A 25166-nucleotide genomic window follows, 5' to 3' on the forward strand; every position below is an offset into this window, starting at 1 on the left:
CGACAATCCTCCTTTCCACGAACAATACGAGACTGGAATAGAAGGGAGAACCGTTAGAGGTACTCAAAGTACCCTCCGCCACACACCGTGAAGTGGCTTGCGGCGTATGAATGTGAATGTAGATGGAGGTGTAGATGTAGATCTTCGTCAAGAACAGTTACTACATTGATTTGGCCATTAGTGACTTGTGTTCTTACATCTCGACTTCTCGTAAGGGGCCCGCATCTCGTGGTCGTGCGGTAGCGTTCTCGCTTCCCACGCCAGGGTTCGAGTCCCGGCTGGGTCAGGGATTTTCTCTGCCTCGTGATGGCTGGGTGTTGTGTGATGTCCTTAGGTTAATTAGGTTTAAGTAGTTCTAGGTTCTAGGGGACTGATGACTATAGATGTTAAGTGCCATAGTGCTCAGAACCATTTGAACCATTTCTCGTAAGGAGTAATCTCCTCACCGTCTTTATCAGTACTGGTCTAGGTGACTAGACATCACGTCGACTTTCCGTTTAACGTCAACACACCTCCTTATCACGGTGTGGTCTCTGCCACTCCTTTCACGTCCGGCGTGAATCGTCCTTCACTCTAAATACGACCACCGAACAGCACAGGGGACAACATTCGCAATTTCGGCACTGGTGTATAGACACAAACGGTGCAGAAATAATACACGAATGGCGCTTCAGTCGACCCACTTACCACGAGTAGCCGATTGAGACGAGAAAGACGGTCGTGTACAAGAGGCTGATGAATTTAGAGGACTCGCGTTGTCTGAGAAGCACCTTGCCGTAAGCTCCGAAAGCTCAACAGGTGTCGCCCAAGTCACGCGCTCCAGCTCTGCCTTCGGACACCTGCGATCAATACAGCGCGTCCACTTTGTCCCACCACAAAGTCTACAATCCTACGGCTACTTCTTTCTTTTTCAGCAGTCGCGGATCCAGGGATTAGCTCTTGGGGAGAGTGTTTCAAACCCCCTCCCCTTCCTAAAATTATTTCCAAAAATTGCTCTGAGCACTACGGGGCTTAACATCTGTGGTCATCAGTCCCCTGGACCTTGATCAAGCGTGACTCCTTTCAACTGTACGGTATATGTTACATTGCATTTAGGAACTTTCGGGTAACTGAACATGTATCAATAACTACAAATTTCTGCAGTTGTATATATACGTTTGGATGCAGCTGTATTGCGTTGATGTGGGTATTGTGTGGTATGACTCCTGTCGTTGACAGTATAATTGGTTTAATGCCAACTTTATCCTAATGCCGCATGTCCTTGATTTCCTCAGCCAGTTGGATGTATTTTTCAATTTTTTCTCCTGTTATCTTCTGTATATTTGTTGTATTGGGTATGGATATTTCGATTAGTTGTGTTAATTTCTTCTTTTTATTGGTGAGTATGATGTCAGGTTTGTTATATGGTGTTGTTTTATCTGTTATAATGGTTCTGTTCCAGTATAATTTGTATTCATCATTCTCCAGCACTTTTGTGGTGCGTACTTGTATGTGGGAACGTGTTGTTTTATTAGTTTACGTTGTATGGCAAGTTGTTGACGTATTATTTTTGCTACATTGTCATGTCTTCTGGTGTATTTTGTATTTGCTAGTATTGTACATCCGCTTGTCATGTGATCTACTGTTTCTATTTGTTGTTTGCAAAGTCTTCATTTATCTGTTGTGGTATTGGGATCTTTAATAATATGCTTGCTGTAATATCTGGTGTTTATTGTTTGATCCTGTATTGCAATCATGAATCCTTCCGTCTCACTGTATATATTGCCTTTTCTTAGCCATGTGTTGGATGCGTCTTGATCGACGTGTGGCTGTGTTAGATGATACGGGTGCTTGCCATGTAGTGTTTTCTTTTTCCAATTTACTTTCTTCGTATCTGTTGATGTTTTGTGATCCAAAGGGTTGTAGTAGTGGTTATGACATTGCAATGGTGTAGCCGATGTATTTATATGAGTGATTGCTTTGTGTATTTTGCTAGTTTCTGCTCGTTCTATAAAGAATTTTCTTAAATTGTCTACCTGTCCATAATGTAGGTTTTTTATGTCGATAAATCCCCTTCCTCCTTCCTTTCTGCTTAATGTGAATCTTTCTGTTGCTGAATGTATGTGATGTATTCTATATTGTGGTATTGTGATCGTGTAAGTTTATTGAGTGCTTCTAGGTCTGTATTACTCCATTTCACTACTCCAAATGAGTAGGTCAATATTGGTATAGCATAAGTATTTATAGCTTTTGTCTTGTTTCTTGCTGTCAATTCTGTTTTCAGTATTTTAGTTAGTCTTTGGCTATATTTTTCTTTTAGTCTTTTTGTCTGTATCCTAGATATTTATAGGCATCTGTTTTTTCCATCGCTTCTATGCAGTAGGTGTGGTTATCCAATATGTAATCTTCTTGTTTAGTGTGTTTTCCCTTGACTATGCTATTTTTCTTACATTTGCCTGTTCCAAAAGCATATTTATATCATTACTGAATACTTCTGTTATCTTTAGTAATTGGTTGAGTTGTTGATTTGTTGCTGCCAGTAGTTTTAGATCATCCACGTAAAGCAAATGTGTGATTTAGTGTTGGTATGTTCCAGTAATATTGTATTCATAATTTGTATTATTTAGCATGTTGGATAGCGGGTTCAGAGCAAGGCAGAACCAGAAAGGACTTAATGAATCTCCTTGGTATATTCCACGCTTAATCTGAATTGGCTGTGATGTGATATTATTTGAATTTGTTTGGATATTAAGTGTGGTTTTCCAATTTTTCATTACTATGTTTAGGAACTGTATCAATTTAGAATCTACTTTGTATATTTCCAATATTTGTAGTAACCATGAGTGGGGTACACTATCAAAAGCTTTTTGGTAATCAATGTATGCCTAAGGTTTTGTTTAGTTTTAGCTTGATATGTCACCTCTGCATCTATTATCAGTTGCTCTTTACATCCTCGTGCTCCTCTGCAACAGCCTTTTTGTTCTTCATTTATAATTTTGTTCTGTGTTGTATGTGTCATTAATTTCTGTGTAATGACTGAAGTTAATATTTTGTATATTGTTGGTAGGCATGTTATGGGGCGATACTTAGCTGGGTTTGCAAACTGTGTGCCGGACCGGGACTCAAACCAGAAACCACTGCCTTCGGCGCCATATCCAGACACGATCCACGGGGTTTCCTTTCGCCAGTAACTTTCGCCTACTTTTCAAACTTTACGTAAATTGTCCTTCACACCTTGCTGGACTAGCAACGCTGGCAGGAACAGTACTGCAAACAAATGGTTTAGCCAAAGCGTGGAGGGGGGGGGGGGGGCGGGAGAAGTAGAGCAGTGAGAGAGTGTCGTGAGTCATGCTCGGATAGCTCAGTTGGTAGACCAAATGCCCGCCAAAGGCAATGGTCTCCGGTTCGAGGTCCGATCCATCACATATTATAATCTGCCAGGAAGTTCCAAATCAGCGCGAACTCCGCTGCAGAGTGAATAATCACTCTGCATTCTCCTTGTTATTTCCTTGCACGTCTCTGTTTCACCTATTCCCAATTAGCGATCCCCGAGTGCTGACGCCTCACTTGATTCGTGACACAGATCCATTCGTCAGAAAGTTCTTGTGAGGAAGGCTCTCGAGTGTCCCCCGTTACACTCAAGCGTTCCCCTCGTCCTCACCAGGCTTATGAAATAATGGGCGGCCGAGGCAGGGTTCAGAGAGAGTATTAACTGCACATCTGTCCGTGGGGAGAGCACACAGAAGGGGACTCTGTCTCCCCAATAACAGCCTCCCCTCTCAATTAACACAACTAGCGACACACAAATTGATGGGGTATCGCATGATTTTTTTGAGTGCCGAGTTCGGCGGGAATACACTCCAGAAAAATAGACGACGAAGTAATCGATACACGCTGAAGTATCGATTCGCTTTCCTTGTTTCTTACCTGTCTCTGCCAACATGCGTGCGAATTCCACACAATTTTAGTTTTCATCTGAACTTTTAACTCTGCACATTTAGAACAAAATTATAACAATCAAATTAATTTGAATGGACAACGTCCGTAGTTGCTTTACAGTTCTGAAAGGAATTAATATCAAGTAACTAAAGCTGCTAACAAATGTGTATTTATTTCACTAAAAGTGTTTGGTTTCATCGATTTAAGACACCGACCGTGGGCTGGAATGAAACCTACTTACAATTTTGGCATGCTTCCCATATCCAGAAACAGCTCATTACACAAGATACGCTGAAATGATTCTTATTTACAGCGTTTTTATCTGATTTCCAACTACACCTGGGAATTTCATTTCCTTTTCTATTCTCCAGTTAGTGTTGTGTCTGACCACACTGGGCTGCAGCAATGTCGAGAAATGTGTCGTGTTGCAAACCAATGTGAATTTAGCCCAAAAACGTCAAAGGCTGGAATACCTGAAAAATGTACAATCAGAAGAAACTCCTATATGTAAGCAGAAAGCAGACAAGGAAGTAAATATTAGGAAAAACATTACTGAACAAGGAACTTAACAAGTATCGAAAAGACTTCTCTCCACTACAACCGGTGCTCAGCGGCGAGAACATAGAATGCAAGATTTTGGACCGCATCTGAACACGCGTAGCACCGCTGAAGGTAACTTGAGCAAATGGGGCCTTATAGACGAATATGACGACGGATGAGATTGTGGTATCAGGACGTGGGCCGTCTCTTGATCCGAAACTTCCCGACAGACGAAATCTGTGCAGGACCGGCTCTCGAACCTGGGAACTTTGCCTTTCGCGGGGAAGTGCTCTACCGACCTATCTCTCCAAGCACGATTCACGACACGTCCTCAAAGCTTTATTTATCATGGCAGACTACAATGCAGAGGGAAAGTTCTTTCTGGAGCTCGTGGCTTGTCACTAAACCGGTAAATCCACACTGGAATTGTGCCTTCGACGTAATATGCCAGAGAAGCAAGGACGTATTGGACGCAGCTCAGTTTTGGGGTGGAAAGCTTTGATCTCCGGACAGTAAGGCACGCAAGCTGAGGGGAGAATGGCGCGCTGTCCAGCTGCAGTGTGCTACGTGCCACACAATGGCGGGCACGCGCCGGCGGAGCAGAACCAATGGGCCTGCCACAACCCCAGTCTACTGCCGCCACAGCCGCTAGCCTGCCCAGCATTTCATTCCAATGCGCCCATGCCGTGCTACCCTTTACCGCGGCGCAACAGCCAAGGGGAGCCGGTCCGCAATTTCACCTTTAAAACTAAAGGGGCCTGCACACGTTCAATACTTATTGAAAATACTAGTTTGTCAAACCTTAAATACAGGGTGTTCCATTTATCTGATGACCGCTTGCCCGTGGTATTGCAGGTCTGCCACGAACGCCGCGCCCGACGGTCGAATGGGTCCCGCTGGAACTCACTATGCCCCCCCCCCCCCCCAATACCTTTTTTTGTGGCTGAAAGCCTTACATACAGAAGCGCCGTGTCGGCCGCCGGTGTCATTCGAGCAGTGAAACAGGCATTACGAGTGTAACAGTGAAATTTGCGAACACAACAATGGCAATAGTGAATTATTCAATTCCTCGAGTGTTTATTTACGATTTGTATGTGCGTACAGAGTCCGCTCGTAGTGTTCGGAGATTGATTGAACAGAAGTTTCCAGGTGTTCGAGTTCCGAGTCGTCATGCAGTTCACACATTAGTGAATAAATTTCTTGAAACGGGAAGAGTTCCGGACAAGAAGCGTGATCGAAGACATACAGTGCTCACAGAAGCTCGTCTCGATGACATTGCATACCGCGTGGAAAATTCCCCTAAAAAGTCTCTTGCACGTCTTTCGCACCAAACACAAATATCGCGCACCGCTGTACAAAGAGGTGCTACGCTGCTTGGGCTAATGCCTTATTAAGTTTCAGTAGTACAAGAACTTTGATCTGGTGATTCTGCGCATAGGGTTAACTTTCGGGAACAGATTTTTAAAGCAAATACATGATGGTGAAATGGATCCTTACCACATTCTGTTTTCAGACTGGGTTTGGTTCCATCTACAAGAGTATGTTAATTCCAAAGACAGTCGATACTGGAGCGCAGATAGACCGCCGGCCGAAGTGGCCGTGCGGTTAAAGGCGCTGCAGTCTGGAACCGCAAGACCGCTACGGTCGCAGGTTCGAATCCTGCCTCGGGCATGGATGTTTGTGATGTCCTTAGGTTAGTTAGGTTTAACTAGTTCTAAGTTCTAGGGGACTAATGACCTCAGCAGTTGAGTCCCATAGTGCTCAGAGCCATTTTGAGCAGATAGACCCGATGTGCTTCATGAGGAACCCCTTCATGATCAGAAAACAGGAGTGTGGTGTGTAATTAATGATGACAGAATACGTAATAGGCCCAATCCTTTTTCATCACACAGCCACATGTGAAATTTAATTGCAAAACATTTTGCGACCTTTTTTTAATGAACTGAGTGAAAGAGAACGAAGCTTCGCATTTTTTTCCCAACAGGATAAGCCAGGGGTTCACACGACCAATGTTTCTTTGTATGCAATTCACAATGTGTTCGATCGCCGGGCAACGGAACACTCGCTGCCCGCATCTGCTGCGCCGCGTAGGCAGTCATCAGATAAAGGGAACACCCTGTATATTGAGGCGACCTCAGACGTCAATAATTTTTACAAAAATTGTCAGTTGCCAATCCGGTTCTACAGGGTTAAGTTTTCGAACACTCAAACAAAGCAAGTGCTGCAATTATACAGGGCTATTTAAAAAGAAGGAACATATTACAAATATTTATATATTCTAAATTACAAAAGCTAACACAATAAGTCCAACGTTGCTGGACAGACAACAGTTTGAAATTTGAACAGTTCAGGAATCACGGCCACAAACAACTGCTTCCTTCTTCATGGAGAAAACTTACAGGACTGACCAATCTAGACCTGCTTCAAAACTGGTTATTTCCTCAACTTGAAGATGACTTCATTTTCATACAAGATGGTACCTCACCTCATTTCTCCAAGCACGTCCGACGTTATCGGAATGACACAATTCCAGGACGGTGGACTGGAAGACGAGGAGCAGAAGATTACTATATCGCTGGTGGCCTCTCCAGACTTCACACTTTGTCAATTTTATCCGTGTGGTTACGTAAAAGACCGCGTTTTTTCCCTCCTGTGCCTGACACTCTCGAAAATCTGTGACATCGCTCTGCTGAAGCTGTGAATTAGATAACGAGAGGCCAGCTGCTTCGTTTGTGGCAGGAAATGAGCCACCGTATTGATATTTGCCGTGTATCACATGGTACTCACATTGAACGCACCACATGGTACTCACATTGAACGCATAAAAATTTGAACTTTTCTCTTTCCAGGAAGATTGGAATTGAGTTTACATCTTCTGTAGCTTGGAAGCAATAAATGTTTGAAATCCGTTCCTTCGTTTTGAATAGCCCTCTATTAGCTACAACTTGCAAGCAATCAGAAAACAACAAAGCAGGAAATGAATCCGAGAATAGTGAAGAAAAAAAAAAAAAAAAAAAAAAAAAAAAAAAAAAAAAAAAAAAAAAAAAAAAAGAGCGACTGATCTGACGTTAATTTACTGACTATCAGGTCCACGGACCCGAAAGATTTCATGATTCATTTTTCCAACGACTCCTGCATCGTACCACAAGTTATTGATGTCGACAGGAGCAGGGAAACAAACTACTTTAATGAGAGAGGCAGTCGCACTAAAATGGCTCTGAGCACTATGGGACTCAACTGCTGTGGTCATCAGTCCCCTAGAACTTAGAGCTACTTAAACCTAATGAACCTAAAGACATCACACACATCCATGCCCGAGGCAGGATTCGAACCTGCGACCGTAGCAGTCGCACGGTTCCGGACTGCGCGCCTAGAACCGCGAGACCGGCAGTCGCACTCGACTAAAGATTCGGAGTAACTGTGATACTTCTGGCGACAGGCAGTTCATTCTAATGCTCTAAGTTTATTTCTGTAATATCAGCAAACACAATTAGTAAAATTCTATGTAATCCTGTGAAGCCGTTATATCTGCCGGGAGGGATATATGCTTTGTCGATAGGCAATTAATGTAAATCATTTTTTGATGTTTCTCGTAACTTGGTGAAACTGACATATATTTCCAAGACCTCTTACAATTAGTAGTCATTGGAGATGACATTTTTTTCGAAGTGGAAGCTGTTTTCCCAACTAATTCACCGGTCTGTGTGAGTGATTTTCAGATTAATAAAGTGATCAGTATCATAGAGAATCTTTCGTTGACCATAAAATGATTTTTCTCACATTAAAATTATTGTGTGTTAAAAGCCTACTTGAAAAATTGACTCTGAGGTATGAAATGCACAAAGGAGAATCGAAAACACAAATAGCGCACACTAAAGTCGTGCGGCTGATTCATGAAGCTCTGCTAACATCTGAATGGAGAATATTGTCAAACAGTCAGTACTTGACCTCACACGTTCAATATTTGTTGACAATATTTTGAGGAGCAAAAATACTGCTCGTCAGTACTTCTAGTATGGCAATACGTAAATACGTGCCCGCGGAAGGGGTATACATTTATGGTTTGAGAATATTATCAAATGTGTGAGAGGCCCCTTAAGTTTCCACATTGCGCTAGAGCGCGAAGCGACCCAGTACTTCAGAGTTACACCAATTCTCTTGGACAAAGGGAGAGGAGGAGAATACACCAACAAGAAAGAGTATGAATAAGAAAGAGTATGAATAAGAATAAAAAGGATGAGAGTAGAAAGAAAGAATGGGTGCATAGGAACGAAAAAAATGAGAAATGAGGGGAAGTTCAGAGAAAAAGATGGAGTAAAGAAATAGTAAGTAAAAATAAACAATATTCTACGAACAATGGGTGGAGGGCAACAGGCAGATTTCATATTCCTAGAATTCCGGAAACCATCTGACAACCCCCCCCCCCCCCTCCTCCTCCTCCTCCTCCTGCGGAAGTAGCAAAGATCCGAACACACAGTTTAGGTTTCCTAATATGTGAGCGGCTCAAAGACATTTTAGGTAATAAAACCCGGTACTTGGTCCCTAATAGCGAGTATTCATCAGACATAATTGAATGGTCGGGAGTACCTAAGAACGTGTGTGGGGCCGTTTTTATTCTTAATAAACATAAAGGACCTGAGGGACAGGGTGAGCAGCAATTTACAGCTGTTTGCTGATGACGTTATGGTGTATAGGAAGATGTCGTCGTAGAGAGGCTGTAGGAATACAAGGTTATTTACACAAAATTCCTATTTGGTTTGATGCATGGCAGCTACTTCTAACGGTAGAAAAATGTAAGTTAAAATGCAAATGGGTACGGAAAACAGCCCTGTAAGTGTGAATACAGCATTAGTAGTTCGCAGCTTGCCACAGTCACTTTGATTAAATATCTGGGCATAACGTTTCAGAGCGATACAAAATGGAATGAGAACGTCAGGTTACTAGCAAGGAAGGTGAGTGCTCCACTTTGTTTTATAGCAGAATTTTGGAAAAGTGTAACTCATCAATAAAGAAAGACGTTTGAGCAATTCAGAGGCGTGCTGCTAGATTTGTTACTGGTAGGTTCGATCAGCACCCAAGTCTTACGGAAATGCTTGGTGAACTCAAATGGGAATTCCTGCAGGGAAGACGATGCTCTTCCCGCAAGGAACTATTGCCCTAATTTAGAGAACCGGCATCTGAGGCCGACTGCAGGAGAATTCCCACTGCCACAAACGTACATTTCGCGTTATGGCCCATTCATATAAGATGGGAAAAATTAGGGGTCGTACAGAGGATTTTAGACACTCACGTTTCCCTCACTCTATATTTGCGAGTGTAACAGGAATAGAAATGGCCAGTAATGGTACAAGGTACACTCTACCCAACACCGTACAGAGGTTTGCAGAATACGTATGAAGATGTAGATACAGAAAACAGCAAAGGGGGAAAAAAGGTGAAAAAGAGAAAACTATAGAAGAGAAAAAAAGAGACTAGAAGGGGGAAAATGGAGGAGAGAATGAAAAGTAGCATAGAAAGAAGAGAACAACAAAAAATGAGATAAAAAGAGAATAGAATAAAAATGAAGAGGGTGGAAAGGAACAAGTGTGTGAAAGAAAGGGGGAAAAACATGGTGGCAACAGACAAAGTGCTGGCAATAGAAGAGAGTGATGGCAATAGGAAGAAATGTTCCTAAAGAATAAAAATGGTGGGTAGAGAAAAAAGTTGTGGGTATAGGAAAAAGAGGATGGGAATCGGCGAGAGCAGAGAAAAGTGGCGGGAATTAAAGTGGCGGGAATAAAAATAAAATAGTGGCAGGAATAAAAATAAAACAGTGGCAAGTGGCAGGAATAAAAATAAAACAGTGGCAAGTGGCAGGAATAAAAAAAAAAGTTGCAAGCGGTAGGAATTAAAAAAGCTGCAAGCGGTAGGAATTGAAAAAAGTGGCAAGCGGTAGGAATAAAAAAGCAGTAGGAATAAAAAAGTGGTAGGAATAGGATAAAAGTTCTGCCAATAGAAAGAAAGAAATTATCGTGAGTACAAAAAGAAAAATGTGATACATAGGGAATGAAAAAGTTGTGGGTATAGAATTAAAAAATTGGCAGGTCAGAAAAATTGATAGACAGTGAATAGGAAAATAATAAGAAATGTAGGAACTAGTAAACAGAGGGGAGAAAGTAGTTAGAGGCTGGTAAGCGAGTACATTTACTACGGCACAGAGGTGGTGGTAGGGGAGTTGAGGCAGGAAATTAACAGCTAAGAACAGCACTACAATCGCTAATTTAGACAAATCGCGCCCGAGCAATTAACGCGGCCTCTCTATTCCGTGGCCTAATTACAGCTCGTTAATTTAAGTGGCCGGTCCTCCCGGATTTTTCGGGCGGTGTGAAGTGTCAAGGGGTAGCGGAAGCAAGCGAGGGAATGAGATAAGCGCCAGTCGCCACTAATTTGCCGAGCTCTCGGCAAGCCTTCAGCGGCCACAAATAGGTAACACGCTGTGGTTCAAGTCACAACTGGCACCGTGACTGTCTGTAACAATAACAGTAAATATTTGACAGTTTTGTTACAGTTGTTTTCATATTATAAAAAGTTACAAAATACTAGAAGTGCACGTAAGTGATACACACTGCTGCCCATTGAAGACATAACACCAGGGCAGACAAAAAACTGTGAAACTTGATGTATCTGCGTATATTGTACAGTAAGAGGAATACATTAAGTTTTTAAGCGATTTGCGGGTGTAACTAAGTATACACAACTGTCATCTCTGGCTCCAAGAATTATTGAGCATCGGGACAAACGACTTGCTTAGCACTTAACCCATCTTCAGCAACTTTAGGAGAATTTGTTGAAGAAACATCAGCAACCAGTCGCACAAAAACTTTATTTCTTCACTGTTGTCGGGTACCTAGTGGCCTCCTTCAGAGAACTGTAATGAAAAATATACCACAAATAAGCACAAGCTAGATAAGAATATTAAAATTTACGGGAGGAAAGTTTAATAATGATGAAGTATACTTAGAATTATCGCTTTATTGGCGAGCGTCGAAGATTAACAGGTGTATGGAGCGTATCACTGTAGTCCAAAAAAATTCAAGAACAGTATTTAATGCAGTAACAAAATGCATTAATGCAATAAGATGTCCTACGTGCTTACATGTCGATCATGGTGTACGTACACAATATGGTAGAAGAAAACAAAAAAAGCAGACATCATGCCGAAACTGGAGCTAATCGGCTAATGATGTGCATATGTTTGGGTTGATCTCTGAGTAGGGGTAAAAGTACGATAAAATAACAAAACAAATAACCAGAATATGAGGTAGTACATAAAATCCCAATCATAAGGTTCCCTGTTAGCACTGTCTTGGAGATTAGTTCCTGAACTTCTCATCCATAGCGCCACATGTCGATTTTATTAACTTATTTTATTTATCATTATATATCATTTATATACGAGTTACTAAACTTGTCATGCGCACTTACATTTTCGTCTGCGCCTTCTAGCAACCACAGTTGTCCAAGTATTTTATGGCACTTATAACCTCACTCTGGGACCAACTCCGAGATATGCCATGTTATTAGCCGATTAGCTCCAGTTCTGGTATGATGTCTGCACTTGTTTGCTTTCGCTATACCATATTTTGTATACCCACTGTGAATCACATGTAATCACTTACATGCTCTTTCTGTATTAAAGCATTTTATTATTGCATTACATATTGTTCCAGTATTTTTTTTTTTAAGGAACACAGTAACAAGCTGCATATACCTGCTAACTTTTGAAGCTCGATAAGAATACGATAATTGTAAATATGTATAATCGTTTTTATGTTCAAATTTATAAACTTCTCTCCCTTTCATTTTAATATTCTCATTGAGCTTGTAATTATTTGTAGCTTATTTCTCTGTATAGTCTCCTGAAGATGGGGCTAGGTGCCTGAAATCGCTAAGGAAATAGATTTTTTGTGCAACTGGTTGTTGATTTTTTTCAACAAGCACTGACTTGTGTTGTTTTGTTGAAGGTAACTTTATGGTTTAAAAGAGGAAACGACCTCCGGCCTTAGAAACGCAGCGCCTGCTGCCGAAATACCAGACTATGCAAAAAAGTTTACCCGTGTCCTGTATCCAATGAAAACCTACTGTTTCACGAATGGCAATAGGCCTGTATGATGATGATGATGAATGCAATCTATGCAATTTGGGATCGTTCATTCCTTTTGGAGACTTCCTTATACAGAAAGTCCATCGTGATACTGTACCTATAACTGGTACAGCCATTCGTGTTCAAATACACTGATATCTAAACAGGCAGAACATAGCTGCAATCGGCAACGACAACATAAGACAAGTGTTTGGTGCAGTTGACAGATAGGTTACCGCTGCTACAGTGGCAGGTAGTAAAGATTTAAGTGAGTGGGGATTTTTCTGTAAGATCATTTCACAAATGTACCGTGAATATCAGATGTCCGACATCGCTGCAGCCAGAAAAGGACCCTGCATGAACGGGACCAACGACGACTGAAGAGAATCGTTAAACGTGGCAGAAATGCAACCCTTCTACAAATTGAATCAGGCTTCAATGCTGGGCCAACAGCGCATGTCAGTGTGCGAACCATTCATTCAACGAAACATCATCAATATGGGCTTTCGGAGCCGAAGGCCCACTCGTGTACCCTTGATGACTGCACGACACGAAGCTTGAGCCCGTCAACACCGGCATTGGGCTGTTTAAGACTGGAAACATATTGTCTCGTCGGACGAGTCTCGTTTCAAATAGTATCGAGCGGAAGGAGGTGTACGGGTATGGAGACAACCTCATGAATCCATGGACCCTGCATGTCAGCAGGGAACTGTTCAAGTTGGTGGAGGCTCTGTAATGGTGTAGGGCGTGTGCAGTTGGAGTGACATGGGACCCATGATGCGTCCAGATACGAATCTGAAGGTGACACGTACGTAAGGATCTTATCTGACCACCCTCGTCCATTCATATCCATTGTGCATTCCCACGAACTTGGGCAATTCCAGCAGGACAACGCGACATCCTACACGTCCAGAATTGCTACAGAGTAGCTCCAGGAACATTCTTCTGACTTTAATCACTTCCGCTGGCCACCGAACTCCACAGACATGGACATTGAGCACATCTGGGACGCCTTGCAACGTACTTTTCAGAAGAGATCTCCATTCCCTCGTACTCTTACGGATTTATGGTCAGCCCTGCAGGAGCCATGATGTCAGTTCTGTCCAGCACTACCTCAGACACTAGTCGAGTCAATGCCACGTCGTGTTGCGGCACTTCTGCGTGTTCGCGACGGCCCTAGAAGATATTAGGCAGGTGTACCCGTTTCTTTGGCTCTTCAGAGTAATTGATAACAAACCACTTTTTCGAGAAGGAAAACAAAAGGCAGGATTTCAGGAAGGGAAGTGGACCCAGGAAGAAAATGAACGACACCAACGGATTAAAAAAAGTCTGGGAGCTGAGAAAATTAAACACGAAGGCTTATTCAAATAAATAAACACGAGAATCTATAGGGAAGAAAGAAGAAAACGAGAATTGGGTGACTGAGAAGCCTCACTAGGGAAAGTACTGGCGATGTCTCGCCCACGGTAAGTCGGGCGAAAGGCCTGTTGTCTGCTCTTGAGCGTAGGTTTTGTGTAGAACCCACTGACTCCTTGTCGGCTTTGTCCCATTGTTCGCGTTTCTGAAAGAGGCCCGTGCCGACGCGCCATTCTTCGCTCAGTGAAACAGCAGCTAAGTTACAGGAGTCAATTGTCTCAGCTTGGCGAGACGCACACATTGTTAGGCCACATACAACAGCTGTTGCAGCAGAATAAGACACAGGGAATGTAGTTCTAAATACGCAACTGCACGCACGAAGACGTTCAGCTGAATTCAACGCTATCAACTCTTTAGAGAATGCCCCACCAGCTTTGATGTAATTTCATGGACATACACGGAAAGGTATCCATAAGGATAAAAACAAATGCATCTTGTGAATTAGGAAATAAATCTGAAAAATGGTCTTAAAACACGGATCTGTTTATAATAGCCGCCCCCGGGGCCGACGTCGCTAACACACGCCTCTGCGGTCATGCTCGACTCTGTGGTAAGCCTGTTCGAATCCCGGTGGTGGATGAAATTTCCACTGCCAGTATTTAACCAGCATGGGATTGAGGGGCGGTGACGGAAAGTTCCTGTTCACCTGTCTCTGCGCCGACGGCCTGCATTAAATTCCGAACGTCTCCGCAGTGAACTCATGTGACCCCGTAGATGGTGATCCGTCCGTCGGATAGGGATGTTAAGCAGCGGACCCTTTGTACAATTCGAGAAGGGTAGATTATGTGGCGGCACAGGGTTTCACACCGTCTCTTTTCTCATCACCATCGCCATCACCACTGTCCTAATCATCCATCACCCACACCGCCACCATCGATAACCACCGCCATTACCGACTACCACCGCCATTACCGACTACCACCGTCATTACCGATCTGTCGATTATCACGTTCATCATCGATCACCACCGACCATTACAAGCATCATCGATCGCCGCAATCGATCATTAAACATCAATAAACACACAACCACCAAACCCACCACCAATCCACGATGATCGTCACCGGCGTCGACAACCATCCATCATCTTGATCATCGATAATCGTCTGTCATCGTAATCGATCACTGAGAATCATCCATCATCATGATCGATCATCATCCTCATCACCCAGCACAAATATAATATACCATTATACAAGCATTCGTTAAACTCACTTACACTCAACAAATACTCTAGGCAACAACTCTCACATTTCCACAAGGAAAGCCGTCAGCATCGAAAGAAAATCATTTTCGACTCGGCAGGCAGCAATGGCATACAAAATCAATTTACTTGACGAATTTCAGGTGAACGCCGAAAATAAAACGTCAGCAACTGAAAGTCTGAACTACATTGAATAACTTTCCGGATATGAATAAAATTAACCACCTAAATAAGTGACATAGATTATTTAGGGTGAAGTACCAAGATATAAAAATCACTTATCCAACTCTGATGTCATCTATGATACTTTGGTCAAAATATTTAAATCCGACCATTTTAACAGATTTATTGGATTAATTTTAGTGCCGTCCACTTCATAATGTTCAGTGGCATAATTGAAGCTCAACAAAACGTATTATGAAAGCTACATTCTTTAACTCTCTGCGTAAGGTGTACTCCAGAGGCAGCATTCAGTTACCTGGATGAGAGAAACTTCCAGAACCACGCTCAAACTGGTCCACAGAACTGACATAACAGCAAGAGATCGAACAAAGACAGTCTTCAAGCCCATACTGAGCCGAATAACTGTATGACTGCATGTTTCGTTCTGTCGCGCTCCATAAAATTAAAAAAGAGGCCAACTCCGAGACATGATCTTTTCTGACCTCCAGTTTCACACTTTTCTTCTCTGGAACAGAATATTCTCTTTAAGGGGGGTAGGACGTCAAACGGGCCGACTTTGAGCAGGAGAGGCACCACAGGACATTTTATTTTCTATTTTCTATACTCTCACAAATAAATTCATAAAACTTTGTCAGCATGACCAGGAAGGATTCAGGATTCACACTCGTAGCAGCGGAAGTTCAAAAACATAACAAAATAATTTTTTTTTACATGTGAAATTTCACCCTTTTTGCACTTACTATTGGCTGCACTTGTTGCTATAGGTACACTTTTCTTCATAAGTAAGAGACTTCGATGAATTTTGCACAGCATACAAACCACACTTACAGGTGTCTGAAACTCTAGAATCTATTTAATTTATGAAAAAATGAATGAGCTGTTACGTTTTAAACTTTATGTTTCAAAATCAAATTTTGTAGTTAATTATCTCAATTTTTACCACAGTTTTTAATAGCTTTGGAGAATTCTAGTTTCATACACCTGTAAGTATGGTTTGTATGGTGTGCAAAATTCATCAAACAATCTCTCTTACTTGAGATGAAAAATGTACCTATAGCAACAAATGCAGGCAACAGTAAGTGAAAAAAATGATGAAATTTCATATCTAAAAAAATTTATTTTGTTATGCTTTTGCACTTCCACTGCTATGAGTGTGAATCCTGAATCCTTCCTGGTCATGCTGACAAAGTTTTATGAATTTATTTGTAAAAGTATAGACAGTAGAAAATAGAATGTCCTGTGGTGCCTCTCCTGCCCCAAGTCGGTCCATTTGACGTCCTACCCCCCCCCCCCCCCCCCCCCCTTTAGAGTGTTGTCCGAGTCCACATTTTAAGGACACATGCTGGGTAAAATGGCGGTGTTCTGCAGGGTCCCAGAAAATAGCTCTGCCGTGTGAAACTGAGTGTAGTCTCTCAAAGCTACCAACCGGACCTGCTTGGGCGCTCAAAAAGCCGTGAAAATTCGTAACGGCCTTGAGAGCAAGATGGTATCGAAACTGCAGTCGCAGCAAGGAAATGGCAAAATTTTCTCTGAAGAACCTGTCGGACACGCAAGCTCAAGTCGTATCTCTCTCTCTCTCTCTCTCTCTCTCTCTCTCTCTCACACACACACACACACACACACACACACACACACACGTCTTTCATGCGACACCCCGTGTCAAGGAAAAGCGTCGGTATGTTTCCTGCTAGAAACAAAATTATTTTTAAAACGGTATTTCACGTGTCCATTAAGTAGAGTGGTCCCAGGTTAATGTATTGCGACATTATTTTGGTCAATACGTATTAACAGGAGCAGTAAAACACTGAGAATAAGCAGTATTCCACCAGCAACTGAGCAGCGCTGTTGCATGGTGGTAGCAGTCAGCACGGGCCAGGGCAGTCGCTACTGGAGTAATCGTTATTCTTCGCGTTTTACTGTCCGTGTTAATACGAATCGACAAAAATAGCATTGCACTGGACTAATTTAGGACCTATCAGTCGAATGAGCACGTCAACATCTGCTTTTGTTTCTAACGGGAAACAAACTAACACTTTTTGTTGGCACTGGGCGTTGCATGAAAGACATGGTAAGCAGTATTTGTTTACGCTGAATGCACTTACACATTGTAAAAACGAAGTTGCAGTTATCTGACATAATATAAGAGGAAATGAACCTTACAATTCTTATGAGGGATACCTCGTATAAACGCCCTAGACCTTCATAGAATACAGAGTGTATCAAAAAGAACCTCCAATTTAAAGAAAACCGTAACTATTATGTATCTGACATGTGCGTGAACAATACACAGTTGGAAAGAGCAAGCAGAGTTTTACATGGTTCAAATGGCTCTGAGCACTATGGGACTTAACATCTGTGATCATCGGTCCCCTAGACTTAGAACTACTTAAACCTAACTAACCTAAGGACATCACACACATCCATGCCCAAGGCAGGATTCGAACCTGCGACGTAGCGGTCACGCGGTTCCATACTGAAGCGCCTAGAACCGCACGGCCACACCGGGCGGCTTTTGCATGGTTCCCGCTAGGTAGCAGCAGTGTGCATCCACTTCAGTTCTAGTGAAAATTGTGTCGGGATAACGGAAAGCTTTTGGTGACCTACGTTTTGTGCGGTGCGGGTCAGTAATAACATTTGAGCGTGACTTCCGTACCAAGTATGCTGTGGATCCTCCTACAGCATACATCATTAGAAGATGGCACGATCAATTACGAGAAACAGGTCGTTTGTGTAAAGGCCGTCCCCGAGTGTCGTAACACAGGCGTGGAACGCATCCACCATAGTTTCACAAGCAGACCGCAGAAATCCGTTCGCCGTGCAGCTCGACAGCTCAACATGCCCCCGATGTCCGTCTGGCGTGTGTTGCGTCCACGTTTACACATGAAACCATACGAAATTCAGCTACTGCAAGCTCTTCGTGACTGACCAACAACGTGTGAAGTTCAATAATTTTGCCGGCCGGAGTGGCCGAGTGGTTCTAGGCGTTTCAGTCTGGAACCATGCGACCGCTACGGTCGCACGTTCGAATCCTGCCTCGGGCGCATGGATTTGTGTCATGTCCTTAGGTTAGCTAGATTTAAGTAGTTTTAAGTCTAGGGGACTGATGACCTCAGATGTTAAGTCCAATAGTGCTCAGAGCCATTTGAACCAAGTTCAATAATTTCGTTTTTGGCAAGGTGGAGGATGACAGTTTTCTTCCACGCTTAGCGTGTAGTGACGAGCCAACTTTCCATTTAAATGAGAAGGTGAACCCTCATAATGTGAGAATATCGGGTACGGAAACAACCATATGAAATCGGACAACATGAGAGGGACTCTCCAAAATTGAGTGTGTTTTACGCAGTTTCACGGGAAAAGGAGTATGGTCCATTTTTATTTGCCGAGAACACTGTTACAGTAAGCACGTATCTCGATATGCTTGAGAACTTTCTGTTCCCACAGTTGGAGACTGATTCGAACGACTTCATCTACCAACAGGATGGGGCACCGCCACGCTGCCATCTGGAAGCGTGGGAATTTTTAAATCGAACGATTGCTGAACTATCGATCGGTCGCACTGACCACATGATCCAGCCTTACATTACAGGCCTCCAAGGTCCCCGCAGCTGATTGTATGTGATTATTTCTTGAGTTTTTTTTTAAAAGACTGTTTATGTACTTCCGTTACCAACAACAATGACTGAACTGAGACATCGCACAACAGCAGCTGTGGAAGCCGTAACTCAAGACCAGTTCACTGTAGTGTGGGAACAATTTGAATACCGCATTGACATATGCCATGCATCAAAGGGGGCACCAATGAAAAGGTATGGGAAAAATTTGTGTGTTTCTCGTTCAGCAAAAAACAAAATTCATTGTACGAGGGCAGTTCAATAAGTAATGCAACACATTTTTTTTCTCGGCCAATTTTGGTTGAAAAAACCGGAAATTTCTTGTGGAATATTTTCAAACATTCCCGCTTCGTCTCGTATAGTTTCATTGACTTCCGACAGGTGGCAGCGCTGTACGGAGCTGTTAAAATGGCGTCTGTAACGGATGTGCGTTGCAAACAACGGGCAGTGATCGAGTTTCTTTTGGCGGAAAACCAGGGCATCTCAGATATTCATAGGCGCTTGCAGAATGTCTGCGGTGATCTGGCAGTGGACAAAAGCACGGTGAGTCGTTGGGCAAAGCGTGTGTGATCATCGCCGCAAGGTCAAGCAAGACTGTCTGATTTCCCGCGTGCGGGCCGGCCGTGCACAGCTGTGACTCCTGCAATGGCGGAGCGTGCGAACACACTCGTTCGAGATGAGCGACGGATCACCATCAAACAACTCAGTGCTCAACTTGACATCTCTGTTAGTAGTGCTGTCACAATTGTTCACCAGTTGGGATATTCAAAGGTTTGTTCCCGCTGGGTCCCTCGTTGTCTAACCGAACACCATAAAGAGCAAAGGAGAATCATCTGTGCGGAATTGCTTGCTCGTCATGTGGCTGAGGGTGACAATTTCTTGTCAAAGATTGTTACAGGCGATGAAACATGGGTTCATCACTTCGAACCTGAAACAAAACGGCAATCAATGGAGTGGCGCCACACCCACTCCCCTACCAAGAAAAAGTTTAAAGCCATACCCTCAGCCGGTAAAGTCATGGTTACAGTCTTCTGGGACGCTGAAGGGGTTATTCTGTTCGATGTCCTTCCCCATGGTCAAACGATCAACTCTGAAGTGTATTGTGCTACTCTTCAGAAATTGAAGAAACGACTTCAGCGTGTTCGTAGGCACAAAAATCTGAACGAACTTCTCCTTCTTCATGACAACGCAAGACCTCACACAAGTCTTCGCACCCGAGAGGAGCTCACAAAACTTCAGTGGACTGTTCTTCCTCATGCACCCTACAGCCCCGATCTCGCACCGTCGGATTTCCATATGTTTGGCCCAATGAAGGACGCAATCTGTGGGAGGCACTACGCGAATGATGATGAAGTTATTGATGCAGTACGACGTTGGCTCCGACATCGACCAGTGGAATGGTACCGTGCAAGCATACAGGCCCTCATTTCAAGGTGGCGTAAGGCCGTAGCATTGAATGGAGATTACGTTGAAAAATAGTGTTGTGTAGCTAAAAGATTGGGGAATAACCTGGTGTATTTCAATGCTGAATAAAACAACCCCTGTTTCAGAAAAAAAGTGTGTTGCATTACTTATTGAACTGCCCTCGTATATATTCATTAGTTTCAGAAATATGGACGTACCAAATCGGATGAGTTTTTTGATACACACAGTATTTACTTTGGTGATCACGTATTAAATTATAAAGCGTTCAGCTGCTACAAAGGGCTTTTTTTTTACAATGATATGGTCACAGATCATGTGTTGTGAGCAGTGTCTTCATTCTCGTGGGAAGCTGATATCCACTAAGCACTGCAGTAAGTTTGTTCTTATTTGGTATCGCAGTGGACAGCTGAAAATCATTTGGTCCATATCCTTTTGCATGTCACAATCAGGTAAGTCAGTCAGTCATTAAGTTGTAGCCGACAGAGATGCAGCCAGAGCCGTCCGTAGTCGAGCAGAAAGGCAGGCAATTATTTATAGAAATGGCCGAGGATTCTGTAACGAAGTAAAAGTCTGCACCCCACATTCCCTTGTGAACGCCCATGCATCCTTTACACGTTTAATAAACTATGCAGATTTGGTGATGTGGCTTCGTAGTGACATTAGAGTTCAACAAATTTTCTAACAGGGAGAAAGAATTATGCTTTTAATAATAAAGTTCCTGCGCCAGTCACGTATTTTCATATGTAGCAGAAGATGCTTCAAAAATTTATTCTCAGTTACAAGAACTGTGCGAGTTTATATCATTTTTGGAAATTATGTCTGCTCCTCTGCTGTCCTACATCTCTTCCCCATCACTCGTCTTTTTTGTCCTCACCACATCAGGAAGATCGGAAAACTTGATATCTTGTGAACTTTGGTAGTAATGTTATAGGACGGTAATTTTGTTCGTCAACCATATACATTATAAAGTCGCCTCTATTCAGAAATTCACACACGCACAACACATCGCTAACAGAGTTTCTTTAAGCCAAACATAATGCAAACAGCTGCGAAACAAGGCAAACGATGAAGATTGAATTTTCTGTTAGCGCTGCGGCACTGTAGCCTCAGCGCACGAACTGATATCTTTGCTCGATTTCCGCTGCTTCCGTTTCATCACTTCCGACTGACCTCAATACCACACGAATCCCTCCGAAATTCCTCCAGAAGCGATATTAGTTTCAAAGGCAAATCCAACTGCCGACACCCTCCACCCTCCCAAAAATATAGGCTACCTTCGCAGTCCGACCTCACAAACTGCCTCGCCAGACAAACTTACCAGTTCTGTATCAGTCTGAAGAACGCCAGAACATTTAATGCGTAGTGATATGGATGAAGAATATGAAACAGATAATGAAGATGATTTTGATGTTGCTGAGCAACAGCCATACAATAATTTTTAAATGACCACACCGCCATTTGATCGTATTGTTTTTTATTTAATTACGATCCAGGTTTCGGCCTTTTATGCCATGTTCAAGTGATCGAGTTTATGTTATAAACATATAGTGCAGAACGTCAGCTCAAAATTGGCCAAAAATTGTGAAAAATATTCACTCCCCACGAAATGCCAGATGTGAAATCATCATCATATAAAAAGATAAGTAAATAATAGTGGGAGCACGTCATATTTGATAAAAACCTGTTTGGCACGACATCCCTTAGGAGGGCATCCAACAAGTCTGTCAATCAAAGCTAAGCCGAATAACTGCTTGTATAAGGACCAGAGATGTACCAACGCGTTATTGACTTGTTCAATTTGTAAAGCTGTTTCTCTTGAACAAACTATCTATTTTTGCTGAAATTGTAATCAACTGTTTGTCTGTACATGTACATCACATCTACCGATTTCTAGCCCATTCGGCTAATTCCTTCGTGTTGCCTCTTCCTTTTTTCCTTTGGCTTCTATGAGGCCAAGCTGCTGATGTTTTCTTGAAGTCGTAACCTTCCTCGTCAGCCGTTACCTAACTACGTTTAGCATTCACGGCTTACCGAGGAGTAGGCAAGGCATATATTTAGGAACCACTAAATACGATGCACACTGTTGTGTTGGCAGAAGAGCCAACACCGTGTTACTAGAGGAAGCCGAAATGCACGCGTTTTAGCTCACCCAGGCTGGCGTGAGGAGGGGAGAACTATACTGACGTGAGGTCTGGAACATGATAAGGAATTAGAATTCAGAAAGCGGACGTAGCTAGTTTGATACTTAACTTTAATCCATCAACGATGAATGTCGCTCTTGACGGTACATGAGTCACAATATTATCTGTTCAGAATACATTTTTGAAGGTAGTACTTATAATAACTGAATATGGTGCCTTGCTAGGTCGTAGTAAATGACGTAGCTGAAGGCTATGCTAAACTGTCGTTTCTGCAAATGAGAGCGAATGTAGGCATTGAACCATCGCTAGCAAAGTCGGCTGTACAACGGGGGCGACTGCTATGGAGTCTCTGGACTAGACCTGCCGTGTGGCGGCGCTCGGTCTGCAATCACTGATAGTGGCGACACGCGGGTCCGACGTATAATAACGGACCGCGGCCGATTTAAAGGCTATCACCTAGCAAGTGTGGTGTCTGGCGGTGACACCACACACACTTTAAAACAATTTACAAATGTCCGCAGACATTTCACTTATTAGGTGTACCGTCAATCTAGAACGAAAAAGAAGTCCGTAACCTACACAGGACCTGGCCGCACCGAATCTTCTGGTTATGTCGATATAACAAGTATCATTTAATTCTGGAAGCTGGCGGGTTATTTCCAGTAGACGAGGGCCAGTGGGTGTTCTGGAAGCAGTTGCCAAGCGGAACTGTTGCGTGAAACGTCGCGTGGGGAGGACCGCAGACACCTACTTGCGTCCTCTTTCGTGGGAGGTGCACGACTGCAGTTCAATTGCAGGATAGGCAACGGTACATATATACCCGAAGCCACTGCGCACTTCATCGCGGACGGTACATCGTACCAATGTTATTTATTCCCTTTCTTATTCTGTTAGGGTAAGGAGTGACGGGAACATTGTCTATAGGACTCCGCACGCGCCGTAAAGAGTCTCATGTATTTATCTCTAGGCGAGATATATTCGCATAGTCTTCTTCGAATATTCGATTCTGTGAGATACATAAATTAAATATTATTTATCTTTGATGACAGCTAAAACGCCGCGCAAAGAAACTGGATTCTTCCAGTGTCCTGCCTTGCGTTCTATTGGTCTTACAGGGGTAGGATCGAGTGTTTAGGATGGCCTATTTGTATACACAACAGAAGGATCGTCTTAGTTAGATGTGGTCTATGGTGAGCCTTAAGGGGCCTATGGAGGTACTACTAGTTCACGGACACTTCCTTAGAAAACCCGAAAAGAAGAGGTTTTTTTTACAATTTTTCCGTACCAAAACCGAGCCGCGGATTCCACGACGTCTATGCACGGCTAATGGCTGAAATTTTCACGATATATTTCTAACGTCCTGATCTCTAACAACACCGAAAATTTTCGTGATCCTTTATCGTTTGCGAGATACAGAGGATCAAAGTTACCCTACATCAAAAGGAAGATCCGGTGGGGGCGAAAACGTTTATACAGTGACGTAGTACGAGAAATACGCTATAAAGTGTCTCAGTTATCATCAGAACGATTCTGGGAATCTCATGCTGTAGTACTGAAACACGTGTAAAATTTGTGTGCACGTAAAATCCGGTGTGAGTTGTAAAATTAGTTCTGCGTTATTTCAGTTTCATATAAGTAACCAATCAAAATTTTACTGGCCCATACGGTTATTTTTGTGTGACTGACATGCCTGTTGTGGCAGGGAAAAGAAGGGAAATGGAACCAGCGCGAAAATGCTCCTTTCGGAACGAATACGATCCAGCTTAAAAGACTGACTGAAAAATAGGGTACAGATAGCTCATTCTACCTTCCTTAGATGGAGACTGTGCCAGTGGGAAAGAGACGAGTAAGTAATAAAGACTAGAAGACAGTAGGCAGTGGTTGAGGTATAGAAAGAGCGAAGGAGACAATGCCAGTGTGAGAGAAATAGAGGGACACAGAGCCAATGGCACATAGTTAACTATGGCAAAACAGTACTATGAAAAGAATGAAGGAGACAGTACCTGCGGGAGAGGAATAAAGAGAAGGAGAAAGTGGAAGTGTATGAATGGCTGTGAGAGAGGAAACAGTCACAGAGAGACACAAAGGGGTAATGCAATGGATTAGACTGAATGAATGAGTAAGTGAGTGAGAGAAACGGCAACTGGGAATGAATAGGTATGAGCGACTTACAGTGGTGTAGTGGGTGTGGGCGAGTTAAAGTTAGGATTAGGAGGTTGGGTTTAACGTCCCCAATAATGAGGTCATTAAAGACGGAGCACAAGCTCGAATTAGAGAAGGATGGGAAAGAAAAGTGGCCGTGCCCTTTCGAAGTACCCCCCCCCCCCTCCCTCTCTCACCAGTATTTGCCTTGAGCGATTTAGGGGAATTACGGAAAACCTAAATCAGGATGGCCGGATGCCGGTTTCAACTGTCGTCCTACCCACTTACAATCAGCGGAGCATGTGGGAGTGACACCTGAGTTGCATGTTGAAAAGAAGACGAATATGTCTGCATGAGAAAGTTATTGGGCAAATTTTTAAACGTGCTGAAAAAGGTAGCTTGAGGCAGAGTTCAAAAATGGCTCTGAGCACTATGGGACTTAACATCTGTGGTCATCAGTCCCC

The 25166-nt window shown here is 43.0% G+C and overlaps 1 protein-coding gene across 1 annotated transcript in view; it reads right to left on the bottom strand.

Annotated features, from left to right (window-relative positions):
• The window catches only part of LOC124550607 (alpha-actinin, sarcomeric), a 470999-nt gene that overhangs the window by 361671 nt on the left and 84162 nt on the right, over positions 1-25166 (bottom strand). The window lies entirely within an intron of this gene.

Source organism: Schistocerca americana, chromosome 9 (genome assembly GCF_021461395.2).
Source record: "Schistocerca americana isolate TAMUIC-IGC-003095 chromosome 9, iqSchAmer2.1, whole genome shotgun sequence".
NCBI lineage: Eukaryota > Metazoa > Arthropoda > Insecta > Orthoptera > Acrididae > Schistocerca > Schistocerca americana.